This window comes from Eretmochelys imbricata, chromosome 3 (assembly GCF_965152235.1).
Source record: "Eretmochelys imbricata isolate rEreImb1 chromosome 3, rEreImb1.hap1, whole genome shotgun sequence".
Lineage (NCBI taxonomy): Eukaryota > Metazoa > Chordata > Testudines > Cheloniidae > Eretmochelys > Eretmochelys imbricata.
This window is the reverse complement of record NC_135574.1, coordinates 123,315,596-123,331,255: the sequence shown is the minus strand read 5'-3', so window position 1 is coordinate 123,331,255 and position 15,660 is coordinate 123,315,596. Positions and strand designations below refer to the sequence as shown.

The following is a 15,660-nucleotide window of genomic DNA, read 5'->3' as shown; positions in this document are numbered from 1 at the left end:
AGATAATATAGGATTATCCCTGACCAAGTTATGATAAGCCAATTTAGCTGCCAAATGAACCTTGAGGGAAGTTACTGCTAACGCTTGTGATTTCAAGTACAACACATATTCTAAAATTGCAGGTATACCCTCTTGTGATGGGATTAACTCTTTAGTCATTGGGGAAAAGGATAAACTTTTGAGCTTCAGAGATCTTTCTCAGGTCTGGGGAAAGTAACCAGAGTGTCTGAGCTAAATATGAGGTGGGGCACATTGTAAAGCATAAGGGTTTCACAAACCATGTAAGGGACCACTTAAAATGAAGTGGGCAATTAAGGGATGGCAGGCAGTAGGTTATATTACAAATTGTTGTAATGAACCAGTGCCTCTATTAAGTCCATGGTTTTTAATGTCCAGCGGAATTATGAACTTAAGCTCCCAGGCTCATCTTTTGAAGGTGTTGTGTGGGTTTCCTTTGAGGACAAGGACTGAGAGATCAGATATTTAGTTATCCCTACCTGAATAAAAGTGAGGATGTCATTGGTTCAGGAACCATTAGTGCGGATCATACACCCTCCTGCTGAGTGTTTCTGCCTATACGTTCTCTTCCCTTGATTGGTGTACTGCTTTACGGTAAATATGATGGTGGATAAACCATAGCCACAGTATCCTTGCCACCATACACAGAAGTATGCTCCTCCCGGCTTATTGATTTAATACATGCCCATGGTATTGTCTGTAAGTACCTGTACTATTTGATGTTGTGTGGAAGGCTGTTAGGATTTATCTCACCACTCTGAGTTCCAGGACACTGATGTGGAGTTTGAACTCCAAAATGTTCCACTGTCCATTTACACAGAGGTCCTGGCAATCAGCACCCCAGCTGAGGATGGAGGCATCTGTGGTGATTGTAACAATAGGGTATAGAAGACTGAACAACAGTCCCTGGAGTACATTGTCTCTAAATTTACACAAGGGTAGCTGTTGAAGCAATCCTTTTCAGGCTGTGTACAATGAGTCTGTAATGACATACAACCTAAAGTTAGAGGGGCCTCATTCTTAGGCAAGGAAAGGTTATCATGTAAGTTGATGAGGTCATGAGACCTATAAGCTTTAGGGAAAAGTGTGTTTACACAGGTTGATCCCTGCAAGTTTGCAGAAAGTCTCTTATTTTCAGAAATATATCTTCCAGGAGGTAGACCCTCACCTGAGTGGAGTCCAGGACCAACTAATAAAGGTGATTTTTCTGAGAACAGGAATGGGATGGTGTCCCCCAGTATTAGCATCCTGAACTTGAAAGTCTTTATGTACCTGTTGAGGTTTCTGAGGTCCAGGATGGCCTTAGGAAACATCTAGAGTAAAACCCTTTCCCTTGGTATTGCTCCTCTACAGCACCCTTTTGAAGAAGGGAGCTTATGTCCTCCAATAGGAGTTTTTTCCACAAGAGGGGTCCCCAAAGGAGGTTTGGAGGTGAGAGGAGAATGAAGGAGGCCTGTATGAAACTGGATTACGTAGCCATCATTTATGGTCTCCAATACCCAACAATCCAAATAATCTGGCACCAGGCATTGAAGAAGGATGAGGTCTGACCTGTCGAGGGAGAGGGGTATGGCTCTTGAGCATCCATCAGAAGTGATGTTTGGGACCTTGTGACAACATGCAATGTGGGATTTCTGGATTGTGTTCTTTATACAGAAGCCATTTTAAAAGAAGCTGAAGACTAGTATCACCACTGAGGTACTCTGTTGGTATTGAATTGGGGAGGGAGGCTGTTTAAGAAATTGAAAATTTGTATAATCTGACTTTCTTTTAGCAGTAGATGCAAACTGGGAAAGTCCCAGAGACCAGGCTATGATTCTTAATTTGTTCCCTAGTATTTTAGCTGAAGAGCACAGAGCAGCTGCAAAGAACTTGCTGAGGGGAGGACATTAGTTAAGTGTACTCTGAGGGAAGTTTACAGCCCCTCAGATACAACTACAAGCTCTGCGGCCACTGGCACAGCTCTGAGGAGATACTTATGACTCCAAACAATAGGCTTTGCTCCAGCCTCTCAGAAAGTAATAGAAGATTTTCCCTTTAAGGGCCCCAGACTCTTTAATGTAGGAAAACACTCGGCACCCAGTGCAAGGATCATTGGCAACTGTGTTAATGCTGATGCCCAAGTCAGTGCTGAACGGGCTTTGGCAGCATCTAAAATGGACTCCTAAATGAAGGGCAACGTGAGTAATTGATGAGGATCCTTCCTAATATCTTTCTGTCCTGACAGAGTCTTTTTTGAAGGAAGGCGATTGGGCTCCTTTGAGTTGACCAGGAGAACTTGAATGGCTGGAAAAATGGAAAAACCCATGTTTCTCCAGAATGTTTTGAATTGAAGTAAGTGGAAAATGCTATTGTGTGATCAAGAAGTGGAGGCAAAGCTAATAGCTCTGATGGGGTTTTCACGAAAAAAGAGAAATTTATGGCACTGGAGGGATACACACCAGTGATGTGTCTAAAAAACTGGTGTCTCAGATGGAGGAGTGTGGGCCAAAGCTGGCATTGGCATCTGTAAGGAGTCCTCAAAGAAACCAGTGATAGAAAGAGAAGAATGCCTCCTCTCTTCTTCTTCTCCTCAGACTCCCTTTGCGATTTGGAATGCTACCTCTTCTCCTTTTTCCCTGTAGCAGAGTCAGAGATGTGGAAGCATGCCTTTTGGTTATGGTATCAACCAGTGTCAATTCTAACGGCTTCAAAGGAATTGTTCCTCCTGACAGTATTGCTGATACATATCATGGCACTGGTGTGGACTGTCTAGATAGAGTTTGCAGTACTGGACAGTGTTGAGTGGGAAGCTCAGCTGCTGTAGGTGTTAGCTTTTGAGTAGGTGAATCTTTGGGTTGCCAATTTTGATTGGACATATTCCTAGAGGTTTCATCACATGACAATCTTTAATTAAAGATTAATCTTTAACTCCTGGAGACTCCAGGACAATCCTGGAGGATTGGCAACCCTAACCTCAGGCCCAACATCAAGGGAGGTGCTGAGGCAGGAGTGTCAAGGTCAGTGATACTCAGATTGAGGCTCAGGAGCTGGATGTGGCTCTTTAATGTGTCTGCTGCACCTCTTTGCAGCACATGATAATTAAATCTCACAGTGTTTTACTATTAACCAATCTAAGTTATTAACCAATCAGGATGCTTTTACTATGTTAATAACTAATTGTAGTTGATATAATAATGCTTGCTGAGTCATTTTGAATATAAGAACACAAGAATGGCCATACTGGGTCAGACAATGGTCCATCTAGCCCAGTATCCTGTCTTCTGACAATGGCCAGTGCCAGGTACTTCAGAGGAAATTAACAGAACAGGAAATCACCAAGTGATCCATCCCTTTTGCTGTGAGAATTTTATATAAACTAAATATTTCCTGTGTCACACTGTTTAAATATGAATATATAGTACTATAGCAAATGAAACAATGCATTCACACTACTGTGGCTCTTCTTTGGAATGTTGATCGCCAATTTGGCTCCTGAACCACTGAGGTCTGAGTATCACTGGTCTATGTGCATCTTAGGCTTCTTTACAGAAGACCTCTCCACAGAAGTAGACCTCAAAATTTCCACAGGAATATCAGGATGGTCTGGAGGCTTACCAAACCCAAATGTGCATGTAGCCTGGTCTGAGCTGCCTGTTCTTTTATGTCTGAGGAGTAAAAATTAGGCAAATAGTGCAATGGGATATGGTGTGCAATTCTCCCAAGCACACCAGGCACCAAACCCATGAGTCTGTCTCAGGGTAGATAGCTGAGCATGTTGCACATCTTTTAAATCCTATAGAGGTTTTAGGACCCAACATGATCTCAGAGGTAACCAAAGGCCAAGAGTTCTAGCTAGCTAACTAACAAACTATTTGTAGAAAACAGGCTAACTACCCTCAGAGACAGGAAAGGTAGTTCCATTAGCTCTCAACAGAGAAGGAATTGAGGTGGGCCAGGGAGCATGCTCCTGTATATAGACTGAGCCAATTATATCATCCTATGAAAAAGCGCTACTGTACCCCCCAGCGGATGTGGCTTGTCTATACAATTCCACAGCTCAGTGCTAGAGGTGCTGAGTCCCTTGAGTGGGAATGCATAGAGGCCTTCAAAGAACTAAATTTTCACTTCTGCTGCCATCACCTAGAATCATAAGCTAGCTCAGAATTGCAATCAAAGTAGCAAAAAAATATTTTACATTAAATCTAACTGCAGGTGTCTGTAAAACAGATTCATGGAAAAACTACGGGCATATGTATCCTTGCGATTTGCATAGATAACCTCCTTAAATGCTAACTTTATTTCCATATATGCACAAAGTGTAGAATACATCCCTAATAGACAGTTCCACTAATAGAAAAGAGCTATACTTGTGAAATTCCTATTAATTTCAATGGTAGCAACACATATGCAGCAAAAGAAAGAATTGGCTTATGATGTCCATTGCTATGGTGATGGGTATGGTATAAGAATCTGAATAGAATAGCATATACACACTCAATCTTGGAGGCCTCTAAATTTTAGAAAACTGCAATGCAAAATAGGGAAATGCTTGTAACTATCAAAAGTAAGATCAAGTTGCCCATACAACTTTTGTTACTAAACATTTATGCTTGGTATGCATAGCCGCCTCGGCCAACTCTGGGCTCCATTATGCTGGCACTATATAAAAATATAATTAGGGTCAGTATCTGCCCCAATATATCAATTAGAAACAGATGAGGTAAATATTTGTTTAATTTCTTAATCTAGTAATTATTCTCTGTGAATTACTGTCACTGCATTCTTCCTCACTAACCAAAGGAGGAGGCATTCACTGTAGTATCTGAAATAAGAGTGTGTCCACAGCATCCACATACTCTGTAGAACCTTAATACTTTCTGAGGTTTGCAAGAACTGAAGGATGTGTGGAGGTGCTAGCAGCATTATACAGAGCCAGGACATCAATCTAAAAATGCCTGCAACCAGGCCTCTGTGAAAGTGTTTGGATAAGACTCACTATATACTGCTCAAGGAGCTGAAGAAAATGTAGGCCATCAAAAGTGCTCTTATTGAGAAAGAAACCTGAGCTATTGCCTCGTGTTCTTGGAATCTGCTGGCCAAGGTGGGACCCTTACAGCTCTCAACAAAGCAAATAAGTCAATGACCAGTCTATTCTGACTGCTTGATAGTTAAGACATACTTCCATTTCCTAATTGCTACTTAGAGGACTCCATTCCCCTAATAGTAGGTAGCTTCTTTCCGCTCAGCAAGCCTGCACTGTACTAATTTGATTGTGGGATTCTGCTGAGCAGCAATTTTAGGAAGAAAGAAAGAACTGTTTTCCATTTGTTTGTGGGGTGGGTTACAATGATTTGTATTGTCCTATAATTGAAGATGGATGTAGTGCTATTTGACTGTCTGACTTGTGCTTTGGCTGCACTTTTCTTCAGAAGGAGCTGCTCAGATACTATAGTGATAAGAATATAGATAGGGAGACAGATTAAGGGAGTCCCTATAATCTTTCCAATGGAAATACCTCAGTCTATGGATCCATACTTAAACTATGTAAATGTTAGAGGTTTTCTAACCTTTGTAAAACACTTTGGATTGTGCTGCTTATCTAGTTAAGTTAGTTTTACTTTAGAAAATTTTGTAAGTAAAACTGTGTACGTTTTAATGAATCCTTCAAATGATTAACAATTCTTCTGAAGTTTACAGTAACTATGAGAAAGCAATATTAAATAAAACAGAGGATAAATAATTGATTTTAAAAGGGATAAGCCCAGTTTTTCCTCCTTTACTTTTAAAGCACAGTAATAGATATATCTGGATTTTTAAAGTACATTAGCAGCACTGTAAGTTTCTTTTTAGGGGCTATTTCCCAGTACTGCTACTTGTTAAAATTAGTAAAGAACAAAAGCAAAAAAAAAAAAAAAACCCCACAACACAACCAACCCTGAGTTCAATATGCAATAAACAATTCACTGAAAATTTTCAGTCATTACACTTTATTACCAGTGGCTGCAAGTTCATAATTTTCAAATTCTCCATTAATCTAGTATTCATTTATTTGTTCAAAGAGTTGTAAAGCTGAAATTTGTTCCTATATATATATATATATATATATATATAGGGTTTTTTTTGGTTTTGTTTTATTCATTAACTCACAGCTTGGCTAATAAAAGTAATGCAGTTTGTTCATTCCCTGCTAGAAATTGTTTTCCATTGTTCAACTCTTTTTTTTCTTTTTCCTTGAGCAATAGTTCCAACATCTGGGTGATAAGGACCTTGGAGTCATCTATGTTGACGTTTTGTTTTTGTCTGGCACTTTGGAGGCTCCTGTATCTTCTGGGTCAGTCTCAGATGTCAGATATTGTAAAATTCACGTCACCTTCTTTGGTATTAATAGGCTTCGTACACAAGGGAATGCAGCTAACATCCCCCCACCCCAGAGTGGATCCTCTTGGAGATCTAGTTTTAATATATCAGACTAAATGTTTTTAATAAAGTTGATCAGGTTAGAGCCCTTTTTCCCAGATAGAATATTGAGAACCCAGACATTGAAGAACTGAATTGAATTCTCCAATATTCTATTTTCCTCTCAAAACATAACAAATTTGGTTAGTTTTGTTATTTTAAAGTATTTTAATAATTAGCTTCTGATTGCTTTGAGCTTCACTTTCATCAGTTTAAACCTACTTTTCAAAGGCACTTACCTGAGAATCCATATTAAAAAGCTTGTGCTGACAATTTCCATTTTGTTTTCCTTTCTGTTGTAATAACTGGGCCTACAAAAATTTACCCTAATTGTGAGCTCAACTATAAAAAATAAGTAAAATTTCACAATTTCACAATAACCTGTGTTGATGGAGAAAAGATACAAAGGGAGGGGAAAAAAAGTCCTAACAAAAAGGCCTACTAATATAACACAAACTGTTAAAAATCATGCCTTGTAATCAAAAGGAGTTAAGAACCAAAAATGAATTAACTAAAATTGGTATGTCAAATTTTAGGCCTAATTGGATGAATAAAACAACAAGTAAATGGACCATTCTTCCCATCACTCCCCTTTTGGGGTCTCAAAAAGAGATTTTCAGGGAAAAACATGGATGAAGGCAACTACAATATGGGCTAACTAAAAGACAAATGAAGGGGAAGAAGGGGGCTTCACTATCATAGCTGTCACCCTCACCATCTCCTGGGATGTTGGACCTTCTTCATCCTGAACCTGAATGATGTGCTGACCAGACCAGACCAAAGAGAGAAAGGTAGACATCACCACCTCCACCAGATCCAGTTGAATCCCAACCATCTCCTTTTCTTTTCCTATTTTCTTTCCTATCCCTCTCTTTTCCTTCTGTCTAATAAAATCTTGCTTAGCCAGCCAAGACTGTATATTTTGCAACCCTGCTGTAAGCCTGTGACCAGAAAGGTGGCTAAATGCAATTCCCTAAACAGCCCGATGTTGGCACAAGTTTGTCAGGTCTTGGAGTGGCTGATAAGACCATGTGCTGGGCCTGTGTTTTTCCAGCAGTGAGGTTGCAAGTGAAAGTCAACACAAGAGACAGAAGCTGCATTTTCTAACTTTGCTGTTTTCCTTCCCCTTTGTGTGTTTATCTGTCTTTTAGGAAATGGGATTGGACTTTAACAGCAATAATAGCAGTTCCAGCTCACCTCAAGTAACTTCATCTCCTTCCCCGCAAAAGGACTGTTGCTATCATCTTTAACACTAGCTTTAAAAAAAACAAACAAACAAAACAAACAAACCACCCCACTGTCAAACAAGAGTTTTCTCCTTCTAAAAGCTCTCTCCAGCTAAAAGAAAAGGGAACAAGGGGAATAGTTAAAATAAAAGCCTTATTTAGTACTTTACATTAAACACATGTTCCAACTGCTTTTCCTTCCTTTCTGTATCTTTAATCAAAAGTTAAGATTTATAATGGCGTGTTTGCCATCATACTAAGCTGGCTAAGGTCTCTGTATACCAAACACTGAATCTTGTTTAAAACTGTTTAATACTGGAGAGTGGACTAGGTCACGTTTACACTTTTGACTCTTTGGGCCTATGTATTCCATCTAAATTAATACAGTTCTCAAGACCAAAGACTGAAGCCTGTCTTGTTTTGCATTCCTCACCTCCCACATACTGGTAGAAGCAGCATTTGTTTTAGCAGATTCTTTGTCTTAAGTAGAATTCTCCTCTATTAGAGTGGGACAAAATGATGTAGATCAGTTCTCCTGCAGGGTAACGAGCCCACAGGGCAAAGAAACTTCTATTGTTGTGGCATACTTAATTTTGTTGATTTTAAACCGCAAGTACTTACTGTCTTAGATATTACAGTCTAATTTCCTTAAATAGTGGAAATTAATGAAAAAAGTAAAGTTTAAAGAGCAAATGATTCGTGACCTCTGAAAAATACATTTGCTCAGGCTTGCATCTCCTCCCCCGCTCATAGCACCTTTCAGCACAAAATACTCACACTAAGGAAGTATGCCAATTTTATAGATGAGTAAACTGAGGCACAGAAATGCTAAGGTCACACAGTGACTTATTGACCAAGCTGGGAACAGAATTGGAGCCCTGATCCAGCAAAACACTTAAGCATATGAGTAGTCCCCATTTAATTTCAGTTACATACATATCTAATTGCATTGATGGATCAGGGCTACGAGTTCTGCCTCTCCGGGTATGTCTAGACTGCAGTTACACGCTCATGGCTGGCTTGTGACAGCCTCAGGCTCACAGGACTCGGGCTGCAGGGCTGTTTAACTACAATGTAGACATTTAGGCTTAGGCTGCAGCCCTAGCTCTAGGGCCAGTGGTAAGCTGGAGCCGGTTCGCACCGGTTCACAAGAACCGGTTGTTAAATTTAAAAAGGGCTTCTAAATTTAACAAGTGGCCAAAAATGGCACCTTAGGTGCCGACTCCATGGGTGCTCCGGGGCTGGAGCACCCATAGGGAAAATTTGATGGGTGCAGAGCATCCACCGGCAGCTCCCCAGCCCGCGCCAGGCCCCAGCTCACCTCCGCTCCACCTCCGCCTCCTCCCCTGAACGCACCGCTCCGCTCTGCTTCTCTGCCCCCCTTCCCCCCCCCCGGTTTCCCGCAAATCAGCTGTTTGCACGGAAAGCTGGGGAGGGCTGAGAAGCAGGCAGCGGCTTCATGCTCAGTCCCAGGGAGACGGAGCGGAGGTGAGCTGGGCAGGGGGGTGCAAGGAGGGCCGCCTGCACCACAGCAGGTAATCCAGGCCGGGGGGGGGCACAAGGGAACCACTCCCCGCCCCAGCTCACCTCTGCCTCCCTGGGCCTGAGCGCGAAGCCACCACCTGCTTCTCAGCCCTCCCAGGCTTCCTGTGCGAACAGCTGATTCGTGGGAAGCTGGGGGAGGAAGGGGGGCAGAAGCAGAGCGGGGCAGCGTGTTCAGGGGAGGAGGTAGAGCGGAGGGGAGCTGGGGCCGGGCGTGGGGAGCTGCTGGTGGGTGCTCTGCACCCACCAAATTTTCCCCATGGGCGCTCCAGCCCTGGAGCAGCCACAGAGTCAGCACCTAAGGTGCCACTTTTGATGTGATCAGTGGGGGGAGCAGCTACTCCCCCTGCTCCCCCCATAACTACGCTCCCCCAACCCTAGGAGCCAGAGGGACCTGCTGGATACTTCCTGGGAGCCGCCCCAGGTAAGCACCACCGGGACTCCCCACCTCGTCCCCTGGCAGGTCCCTCTGGCTCTTAGGGGCGGGGTGGGCACCCACTATGGTGGCCCACTAGACCCTCCTGCCCAGTTCTGGGGGTGGTCAGGGGACAGGGGAGGGGAGTGGATGGGGCAGGGGTCCGGGGGGGGGCGTCAAGGAACACGGGGGGTTGGATGGGGCAGGAGTCCCCAGGGAGCGGGCCACAACCCCCTCGTGGGGTGAGGAGGGAACTGGTTGTTAAGATTTTGGCAGCTCATCACTGTCTAGGGCCCTCCCACCTTACAGGGTCCTGGAGTCTAAGCTCCAACAGCTCACAGCCCAAGCCCTGTGAGTACAAGTCAGCTGGCATGGGCCAGTCATGGTTTTTAGTTGCAATATAGATGACATCCTCAGCCTCTACCACCAAGACAATATCTTGAATGGATTTTAATAAAGCAGTTAATCCTTCCCTATTTATTACCTGGACAATACTTCCAATAGCATTCATTAACTTTTCAGAAAGAAAACAAGTGTGCTTTATAGCATCCAAAGAAGGCCAGATGTAGGACGGAGTGTCAACCCCTCCTCTTCCAAAGCTAGGAAAATGTTCATGTACACAAATATTTTAATACAGATAGCAAAATATTGTACAAAGCTAACTTTCCATAAGTTTAAAAAATTATTAAGCTTCCTTTGTTCTCCCTCCCTTTTCATCTGATTTCTTACTTTCCCCTCTAACTTGCTGAATTTTTTCCCCAGTCTTTTTCCATGTTTTCCCTGAGGCTAATTTTTCTTTCCATTCCCTTTTCCTGATTTGGCCTCCTCCTCTCCCCATTTTGTCCCTATTTTCGTGCAATTACCTCTCCCCTCTATTTTTACCACACAAAGTCCTACCACACAAACTCTATTTCTAACCCCAGCCCTCCTAAGTATTAAAGGCTTATTGGATGATACAATTAATTTGCAGATTTCACCCTCTAAATGTGTGTGAGATGACAGTCAGTTTTGGATGAAGCTTTTCCTGTGGAACAGGTCAGGTAATTTTGTAGTGGTTAGAGGATGGAAGTAAATTTAAGATTGGAGGTAATAAGAAAAAAACCCGCTACAATATCTGGAAATGCTGAAGTAACATTTTCTGAGCTGCAGAATCCAATCTAAGCCTGGTAATTGCCAACATACATTTTGTTTTTTCAACTGTTGGATGTAAATGCGTCAATATTTCAGAATCAGGAAACAAACAAAAATCAAAGACTTTTGCTTTCTTTGAATGCAAGCCATGTCTTCAAAAAAGAGGAAGTTTGTTCAGAATTAGTTTTCAATCTCTGATTTTAATAGAGTCAGGATTTTTTTCTTTAGGCCTATAGTTAAACAGAAATTAGTCAATTTACTAAAGGTATACTTTATTGGAGGGTAAAAATGTCCAGTTAAGGAAGGTAGATCTATGAGCACATTGCATGAATATGGTTTAAGCTTTCTGCAAAAGAGGGAGGTGTAAGATATCACCAAGCTACTCAATAATGTGAAGATATCCAAGGGAAAATAGTACTACAGTGCAAATCCACTTTTAATAGTGGCTAACAGTAATAACTCACATGCTTTATGCAACAGTGACCCTGATTTAATACTAAATTTAAAAACTATATTATCGCCCATGAAATGAACCAACATTTTACAAATCAATACAATGGGGAGTCAGAGGAAACAATCACATTAATTCAGAGATCTATGAGGACATTAGAAAGGACGCTGTAGGTCAGACTATGGAGGACTGTTCAGCTCTTTTCTCACATATTTCTCTATATCTAAAACCTATAAAAAGCTATTTTTCCTTAGTGAAATTGAGTTTCAGCAAAGCTTAAGATATCTGTGATCTAGCCTGTCACAGCAGAAATGTTTGAGCATGGTAACACAGCCTCTCAGACTAAAATTTCACGACTGTTTGAGATGGAACTGGTTCACTTCTGACTCAATCAGCAATTTACTCTTGTCAATGAAATTGTGTTGTAGCAGTATTTCCATCTAAGTTACATTTTTAAAGAGCAATATGAATTCTGTTTTACAATAAAATATCTAATACAAAGACAGCTTCTCAGGCATCTACGGAACACCTAAAGTGAACTATACATGGGTGCAGTTACTGCTTCTTAAAGTAAGTCATTGTGCATTACATTTTTGTATATTATTATTCAAATGTTATTTATAATTTATTCTGACAAATCTAAGATTTAAATCAACAATTCTGAAACAGAATAGCTATCAAAAAGAAATTTTACATACTCCTTTAATGATTAGATAGAAATCTAAAACACTAGCTTTCCATTGCTAAGTAAATACTATAATAGTCATCCAGTTTTGTTCTATTCTTGGCAGCCCATGGCCACTAGGGGCCTTGATCCACCTGATTGCAAATTAGTGCAGCCTCAGGGCTACTGTAACTGAAAATAAGGAAACACAAATATTGCTTAAAGGCAGGTTTGTCCCCCATCTCTGTGCCAAACATTGGAACAAAGTAATCGAGAAACAGGGTCTTTGCAGTACTATTTTAATTATTGCCTGAATACATAAATGGATACAAATTGGGAATTCATGTTGGATTCAAAGCTCTCATGGTAAATTTTTGTTTTGGTCAGATGGTCTTTCTAGGGCACAGTCCAGAGATGCGAGAGATCTGGATTGTATTCCTATCTCTGCCACACTTTGTGACCTGAGGCAAGTTTAATCATTTTCTACCTTGCTTTCCCGATTGGTAATATGAGGATAAAAATATTCTCCTGCCTCACAAGTATGAAGATATTTCACTGTGTGTTATGCATTATAACTTGCACAGTAATTCTGCAAGATACTTTTTTGTGAAATTATTCTAGAGATTCAGGGGACTTGAATTTGGAATGAAGAATGAGTTTTTCCGATCAGATGAAGGGAGAATTATTCCAGTGTGACTTTGTGAAATGTATACTTTATCATGGAACACAGAGATGGAAAAGACTCATTTGCAGTGCTTGAGTCCTGCTGGAATACTCTGGGATACTGTTCCACCACTTTTCTGGTGAGTGGAAACGGCGCATTACGGCAGTTCCAGTACTTGTGTTCCAGCACTTCTTGAGTGAAGCACTCACCCACCTCTCATTTGGTCAACTTGTCCATCTCGTGGCCAACTCAGGAAAATTTCCTGCAGCATATTCTCAAATGCTTGATCCATTTCCAGTCTAGATGATTAATGCAATGGGGCTTTCTCCATTTCCCTTGGAAGATAATGAAGGGTCTACAGACTTTGCTCTTAGGAAATTTTTCCTGCTTTTCTTTTAGTTGGATGATATCACTTATCGGTGTATCTATTTTGAACACCTTTAAATAATTTGTTTTACCTTGTTTTTATACCCATCTAACTGTACTGGTAGACTGTGTCATCCTACTTAGTCACTGCAAGATGACATATATTTTAATCTTTCCAGACAAGTCATTCATTCTTGTTCTGAATTTCTTCCATGTTGTTGAATTATTGTTATAAAGTGTTGTAAAAATATTTTTACAAGGAGTTTGGACAGACAGTCTTTCAAAGGTGTGAAATGATGAAAGGCAATTATATTTGGACCTAACCTGCATTCGTCCATATTATTTTAATCCTGTTCATGCATTAGAGTAATGAATTGATTCAATTTTTTGCTATCACTATCTTGCTTCTCTTCAGACATTGCCTTGCTATCCTATTGGAGAGAAATTGTTATGAAGGAAGTGATTTTCATATGTTGATTAACTAATATTTGTCAGCTTGAGGTTGTAATAGTCAAAATTATGAACTGTGTTAAGCAAGAACATGTAGGGCAGGAGAAGGATAAATTGCTCTTAAAAAGCATTACAAATATGATACAGTATTGCTATGCCACATTTTAAATGTCTTTTAGAAAGCAGCACCTCACTGGTATTCTTTGATGTACATGGGGGAGGGAAATTTTTTTTAACAAAAGTTTCTATTTATAGACTTATTTGACTCTCTCCCACTCCCAAAAATACACTCTTGCCTAACAATCTTCTTTCCATTTGTTTTACTCTTTCCCCCACCCAGTGGCAATATGGCAGTGATCTAGGAGACAGCTGATTAGTCAGATATAACTCACTGATGAGGACACTTGAGAGACTGCAGTGAGTTCAAAAGACAACTGAGTTTATTGTGGAGGTAGCAGCATCCCACAAATCTATAGCTGTAACTACAGTACATACTCATAGCCAGGGCCGGCTCTAGGTTTTTTGCCGCCCCAAGCAAAAAATTTGCCACCCCAAGCTCCGAGAGCGCAACTGCCTAAGCAAAAAAAAGGCCGGAATGCCACCCCTGGAATTGTGCCACCCCAAGCAAGTGCTTGCTTTGCTGGTGCCGAAAGCCGGTCCTGCTCATAGCAAATTTAAAGTCTATTATAGGTATCTACTCTATTTGCCTGAGAGGACAATGCCCTTTTTGACATTAATGTTGGTGTTAATGAAGGAGAAAGCTTTTCTTAGTAAAAGATATATGGACTTCACAAATTTTAAAACTGATAAAAGGTATAAAAATGAATGAAAGGAATGACGGTACACTGAAATAAAACTGAAAACAGAAAATGAGTGTGTTCTTGAATGTTTGACTCAACAAAATTATGACACTGTTTAAAAGGCTCTCTCTCAGTCCCACATATATATTTATATGTTGATATCTCTCTACGAGGCTGAAAATTGTGTAGTAGATTAAGCTACTGCGTAGTCACTTTAAAAGTACAGTGGGTCCACAGTCCCCTTAGGATTCTGTTAAGTCCTGACTATAGAGCTTGCAGCCATCGTGTTAAGAGAGTCCTTCCTGCAGATGCTTTCACAGTTTCAAGAAGCTTTATGTTTTATTACTAAAAACATACTTGAATGTTTCCTATATTCAAATATATCTTGATAACCGACAATACAATTTTAAATACTTAATAAAAGTGAAAAAAAAAGACAAAACTCCTCACTTAATAGCTTCTCTCCTCAAATAGAGGAACTAAAACAATGATTGGAAGGTTTTCATAATTCCTTCAGGAGCCTGAACCATCTTGCACTTAGTTCCTACAGTACTGTGTCACTTTTAAAACAATTTCTCCTTTTGACATTTTGAAATTATATCCCCTCAAACAAAATCTATGAGTACATTAAAGTACAGCCAGAGACATTGTTTAATTAATCTTTTTTAAAAAAGGAGAATATCCAGGTAAATAAAAGACCAATCCTGGTCCTTAAAATACATGTATTTTGATATTAGGTCCCAACTAAACGGCAGCTTCTCTTTCTTGTTCCCAGAGTTCTGCTTGACTTAGCTCATCCTGCAGTATTCCAGAAGTGAATCTACTCTCTGTTCACCCAGAGGATCCCACCCCTCTTTCCCTCCTGAGTGGAATGAATGAATGAATCTTCCCCACAAAATAAGCCAGATAACAATTTCATGTTACAGCCTTTCTGACTGAACAATCAAGCTATCACTCTGAGACTGGAGAAAAAAGAGAAGCTTCCACTTTCACTCTAAGTCCCTGTCTACATGAAGAGATTCTGATCTTCCCCATGTAATATACATTGGCTTAACTAAGGGTTAACTAGTTATTGCTCAACAGTTCCATGTGGGAGAACTCTGGTTGAGGTCCTGATCCCATCCTCCTGTGGAGGCAGTGGAGACAACAGCTGAGTGGGGAGGGCTGTTTTATTGTTTATTGGCAGTAATGACTTTGATCAATTAAGGAAAGGCGCTGATGGAATTTCAAGGGAATCCGATGAAATATTTATTGGCTGGACGGTTGAATACAATAAGAATCTTTGCAGAAGTCAAAATGCATGCTAGAAGGTGAAGGATGATGCAGAAGAATGGTCTGCTCAACTACTGGGCTGAAGAAACAGGAAAGGGCCAAATTAGGAAACGTATACTTAGATGTGGTGTTTACAGCAAAATGAGCTTCAACAGCATTCTACCTAAAGTGATACAACTTTCTGACTGTCATACTGCATTTCAATAAAGATCTGTTTTTGAAA

General features: G+C 40.6%; 1 protein-coding gene across 1 annotated transcript in view; it reads right to left on the bottom strand.

Annotated features, from left to right (window-relative positions):
- PACRG (parkin coregulated) overlaps positions 1 to 15,660 on the bottom strand; it is a 507,213-nt gene that overhangs the window by 169,712 nt on the left and 321,841 nt on the right. The gene's annotated exons all lie outside the window — the stretch shown is intronic.